The 6,169-nt window shown below is 38.9% G+C and overlaps 1 non-coding gene across 1 annotated transcript; it reads right to left on the bottom strand.

Moving 5' to 3' along the window:
- Positions 1 to 1,667: 1,667 nt before the first annotated feature.
- On the bottom strand, positions 1,668 to 1,774 carry LOC141610327 (small nucleolar RNA R71). Its single transcript, XR_012528231.1, has one exon. It is a non-coding gene; the product is annotated as a small nucleolar RNA R71 (small nucleolar RNA).
- Between the last annotated feature and the right edge of the window lie 4,395 nt (positions 1,775 to 6,169).

The raw sequence follows: 6,169 nt of genomic DNA, 5'->3' as shown, positions 1-6,169 counted from the left end.
TCCTTTATTTTGGGTAATTGAAGATTATTTGGGTTATTATTGGGAGATTGACAACCTTCCAATCAAGCATCAAGTACTTCTTTTATTCTTTGCTTTATTATTGGAATCATTAGTAGGTATAATTCTCTTAATTCCTCTTTAATTATTGTTAATCATTATCATTTATTCATCATGTTTTACTTTGTTGGTATGATTGACAACCTTGCTAGCATGCTCAACGTGATAATGAGTGAGTAGTTTACTTAGCTAGGGTTAATGGGTAATTAGGGAAAACCAACATGGGGGATGATTCATGCTTAAATTAATATGCTTTCATAGTTTATTTTCTTGCTTGTTGTGATCTCAACTTATGCACATGTTATGTTTGATGAAATGCGAGCCTATGAATCCTTGCATTTTTTACCCATCACCTATATTTTCAATGAGACTTGTAAGACATAAACTAACTCTAGTCTCATTAGACCATGCATATTGTTGGGTAGGGAAGACTAAGTCGACTTGTAGGTGTTGTACAATCTAATCGATTCGGCTCCGGGACCCAAACTTTCCTAGGATTGTAAGACATAAACCAACTCGATCCATCACAACAATAATTGCTTGCTTATAACTTGAGAATATGTTTGTATGATCAATTCCCATGAATCCCCTATGACCCCATGACACCCTAGTGCCTTTTTATCAATTGTTTACATCCCTTTTAATTCATCTTGCTTGTTTACTTTCATTGCTATTTAGTTTAGTGATCTTCTATTTCAACCCCAATTGTGACACCCTTAGACACCACTAGTTGCAATAGAAATCTCATCTCAATTCCCGTCCCTTGGGATCCGACCTTTACTTGCCTCTTTACTAATTGTAGAGTTGTTGGTGAAGTTATAAATTGTGTTTTGGTCTAGGTGCTCCTAACGACAAGTACTGAAAACTAAACCCCACGAGGGATCACGACCAAAAATGGCGCCGTTGCCGGGGACGGTGTTAACTTGATTTAGATTTTCTTGTATTGTTATTAGTTGTGTCTTTCTTTGCCTTACGGAAGTAAAACTCCTCAAGGGTTGTTCTAATTATTTTCGAGTTGTTTGATATTTTGCATGTCTAGAAGATCACAAGGTAACTTGTTACCCTTTGATCACGAAATTGAAAGGACTTTGACAACCAATAGAAGACTTGCTAGGAGAACTTTGAGAGGTATCGGTGAGGTTGTAGATATTCAACCAAATACTATTGAGTTCATCAACCCTTTTGCAAGAGAAGGTGAGGAGAACCCAACACAAAATCCAACACAAAATCAACCCACAATGCCTAAGTTTTCATCACATTCCGTACCCACTGAGGAGAACCTACCCAATGGTACTCCCACACCACAACATCTAACCGGAAATTTTATTGCCAAATCCGCATTTATCCAATTAGTCGAAAGAAGCCAATTTGGGGGGATGCCTAGTGAAGACCCTCATTCTCATATGGAGACTTTTTGTGACTATTGTGATGCGATTTCTCAAACCGGTGTAACTCAAGACCAAATTCGATGGGTCTTATTTCCTTTTTTTCTAATTGGCACCGTGAAACAATGGTTGAAAGGCCTTGATAAGGCTACTCTCGAAATTGATTCTTGGAAGAAGTTGGCTCTAGCTTTCTACAAAAAGTTCTATCCACCGGAAAAGACTAACCTGCTAAGAGCTCAAATTACGGGCTTTAAGTAAAGAGATGAAGAATCCTTGTATGAAGCTTGGGCGCGATTCAAGGGAATTTGTCGCTCATGTCCTCATCATGGACTTAGCGAGTGGTTCTTGGTACAACAATTTTGGAACGGTCTTTATGAAGATTCAAGGAACATTCACAACATGGGATCAAATGGAATGTTCACCGAAGTTGATGACAATCAAACTTGGAACAAAATTGAGGAAATGGCGGTCCATAACTCACAATATAGTAGACCTCGCAAGGCTACTAGAGGAGGAAAGCATGAAGTGGACTCCATTACTCAATTGGGTGCTCAACTTAGTGCTCACATTGATACCTTCAATTTGAAGTTTGAAAAAGCTATGGCTAGACTTGAAGAAGCCTCAAAATCACCAAAGCATCATGTTAATGCCATGACGGCATCTTCATCAATCCCAAGTGGGATATGTGAGAATTGTGGAACTTTGGGACATGACCAAAGTGAATGTAGGGGAACAAATGAACAAGTGAATGCTTTTCAAGCATACAAGAGTAGTACCCCTTATTCAAACTATTACAATGAAAACACCAAATTCCATCCAAATCTCTCATACAAAAGCCAAAATGTTCAAAACCCTCAACCAACATACACCCCACCTCCCATGAGAAACCAAAATCAAAGACCCTTTTACAACCAAAACCAAGGTTACCAAAATCAAACTCCATACAATCAACAAAATGACCAAGGTTTTGATGTTCAAAAAGCGGTCCTCCAAATGCAAAAGAATCAACAAGAGTTTTTCACTCAAATGCAAAAGGATAGTCAAGCAAAAGAAATCACCATCAACAACATCCTAGCTCACACCAAAATGTTGGAAACCCAATTGACTCAACTAGCATCTTCAAACTCAGAAAGACAAAAGGGGTAATTACCACCTCAAAGTAATCCCCTAAGACATGAAACGGTTAGTGCCATTCACTTGAGGAGTGGTACAAGGTATGAAGCACCGAAGAAGCAAGTTGAGGATGAAGTTGTGGAAGCTAGTGACAAAGAAGAAATTGTGCAAAACTCCAAGGATGGAGAACCATCAAAAGAAGAATTTTCAAAGAAAAATGAAGACAAGGTCAAGGAGAAGGAGCCCATTGTGATTAGACTTCCTTTTCCAAGTCGTCAAGCCAAGCCCAAATTTTATGACCAACTTGGAAAATTTATGGAAATTGTGAAGAATTTGGAAGTCTCGATTCCTTTCACGGAATTAATCAATCACGTGCTGGCCTATGCAAAATACATGAAAGACATCCTCACAAAGAAGAAGTCGACCCGGAAGCTTGAGACTATCGCCTTCACTAAGGTGAGTAGTGCAATCCTTCAAGGGAGTTCACCTCCAAACCTCAAAGATCCGGGGAGCTTCTCAATACCGTGTACCATTGGCGACACCACGATCAACAAAGCCTTATGTGATCTAGGGGCTAGTGTGAGTGTTATGCCGTACTCGGTGAGTAAAAGGTTGGGGATGGGAGAGCTTAAATGCACCAATATCACACTCCAAATGGCCGATAGATCGACGAAGATACCATTAGGGATATGGGAAGATGTTCCCGTAAGAATTGGGAAATTTTTCATCCCGGTAGACTTTGTCATTGTTGACATGGAAGAAGACTCCAACATTCCAATCATTCTAGGAAGACCTTTCTTACACACCGCGGGTGCGGTGATTGATGTGAAGCATGGAGAGCTCACTCTAGAAGTGGGAGATGAGAGCATAACTTTCAATCTTGACAAGACCATGAGAGCTCCCCGTTTGCATGAACCATGTTTTATGGTTGATCATTATAGCCGGAAGGATGATAGGAAGAAGTCGGAATTCCAATGGAAGAAGAAAATTGATGATGCTCCATTCAAAGAGCAAGTGAATTGTAACAAAGAGAGCTTGAAAAGCTCACCAAAGTCAAGCAATGAAGAGGATGGCCTCATTGGCCAAGACAAGAAAGTGGGAGAGTTGTCTCCATCAACTCAAGAGATCTTTAGTGATCAAGTAGATGAAGTTTGTGGTCTTTGGGACGATGAGTTTGAAGGGATTTTCAATATCTATATTGGTAATGCTATCGATAAAGACCGACATGAAGGACAACAAGGGCAAAGGTCTATTGAAGATCTTTATCATGATAACGAACAAGCTTTTGACTACTTCTTCAAGGTGTTGAGCAACATCAACAACACCTTGGACATGCCCCCATGACATCTCGTTAAGGATGAGAGTTTAGTGGAGTCCTCCCTAAACCACCATTTGTAAATATTTCTAACTCCCTAACTTGCATTTTAATTCTTACATTGCATTTTTGTCATTTTTTGATTTTTATGCTTTGATCAAGATAATTATCATTTTTGAGAGAAGTGAGGGAGGGACTAATGATTTAATTGATGTGTAGTGCTTTAGCTTAGTGTGGGGATATCAATTGCCTAGGCTATTCATGCCTTAGTAGTGCCCCTACAATGAAGAACACGGGATTTGAAGAATGAAAAATGACAAGGGATATGCAAGTGCACGGATGGAACTGAATCGGGGTAAAACAGGGAGAATCCGAGCGTCTTCATGGGAATCCGCTCGTCTTCAGTAAATCCGAGCGTCTTTGTCAGAATCCGCCTGTCCATTTTAACTGAGAATTTGAAATTTTGGGACTGTCGAAAAATCCGAGCGTCCTGGTAGAGAAGACGCTCGTCTTCAGAAATCCGCCCGTCTTTGCAGGAAGACGCCCGTCTTTTTGGCTGTGAAAAACAAGAGAGCTTGCTGTCTTAGAATCCGCCCGTCTTCAGAGGAAGACGCTCGTCCTGCAATCAAAGAATCCGAGCGTCTTTGCTGAAAGACGCCCGTCTTTAGGCGAGAATCCTGAACCAAAAATAGGCAGAATCCGAGCGTCCCGAAGGAAAGACGCCCGTCTTCCCCTGCAGTTTTGTTGAGTTTATGGATTCAAGTACCTAAGAGGGGGAGGGGGTGAATTAGGTACTAATTAAAAAAAAAATTAAATTCAACTTTATTGACTGTAGCTATTTGTCTCAGTTTATGGAATACGGACTGCAGACCAAATGTGACAGTATGATGAACTGTTACTTCGAAGGTTAAGCAAAGCAAAACAAACAAGCAAGATAAATAGCAGCGGAAAAACGTAAAGAAGATTGAGCACGAGATTTTTGAATTGGTTCGGAAAGAAACTCAAGTGCCTACGTCCAATCTACTTTTTATTGATTTCTTTTAGTGATCTACTCCGACAACTAAAATACCCGTACAATAAAAACACCAACCTACTCCGGTTGTAAAGCGAGTCCAATAACTACTCCGTTCTTATGACAAGCCAACTCGCAACCTACTCCGGTTGCCAAAGAGTTGAAGACTACTCCGTCCTAAACTCTACTAACACACTTAGAATGTTATAAGGATCAAGTTTCCACTAACATATTCTTAACAAAGAATTGAGGTGGACAACTTTTACAAGATCAACAATTCATAAGCAAGAGAGTTTAGTATGTTAAAGTAACAGTAGCCATGATTGTAACAACTTGAAGACTCTTAGAAGTTTTGCAAAATAAACACGGTTTTTAAGCTTTGAAAACAATGTGCAAACTTGAAATAAATTTCAGAAAAAGTCTTGGGATTTTTATGAGGGAATGGCACGCCTTTTATAGAGAGGATGAGTAAGGGAGTTGCTAGGGTTTTGAAGGGTCAAAGACCTCACATGTGATGAGCCTCAACAACCACCCAATACTTGCACCAAAGAAGGTTCTTATGCAAAGGCAAAAAGAGAGAAAGAGTGTTTGAAAATTATCCATAAAAGCTCATACAAATTCAGAAAACAAAGATGGAAAAACAAGTCACATGATGACAAGTTTACACAAATATGGCAAAAAGCATTTCTTGTTTTCTAAAAGACCAAAGGGTCAAATTTGCACAAAGAGGAAACATTTTGAAAATGATAATTATTCAAACCACTTTTTATTGAAGGTCAAATCCTTATAAAAATCTGAAGTTTATCTTTCAAAAATAAGAGACACGTAAAAGGCTTTCGAAAGATAAAAAAGACTTCAAGTGTTACGAATTAAGGCAACAATCCAGGCAGCTGTTACTTGTGAAAGTAAGAGTCGTCTTAACTGTTTCTATTACTCTAAGATACTTAACTTTCTAACTTGTACATTAGATGACACTTAAGACTCAATACAATGGGATGATTAACAACTCAACACTTCTTAATCCATGCTTGATTTGATCATAAATCCTGAAAATGGTAAACTAAGATAGCACACATTAAATGGGCATGTTATCATCAATCAATGGAACCCAACAAATTCCTCCTTTGATGATGACAAGCCCTAAACGAATGTATAAGCAATTTAAACACCTTAATTCAAGATTTGAATCAAGCAAGATCATATGAGAGAAGGGACTATATTAGCTTATGAAAAGCAAGAACTTAAATCAAACTAACCATGACAATTTTACATTGCCCCAAAACAAGA

Source organism: Silene latifolia, chromosome 10 (genome assembly GCF_048544455.1).
Source record: "Silene latifolia isolate original U9 population chromosome 10, ASM4854445v1, whole genome shotgun sequence".
Classification (NCBI taxonomy): Eukaryota; Viridiplantae; Streptophyta; class Magnoliopsida; order Caryophyllales; family Caryophyllaceae; genus Silene; species Silene latifolia.
The sequence above is the reverse complement of the archived record's forward strand: the minus strand, read 5'-3'. Positions and strand labels throughout refer to the sequence as shown.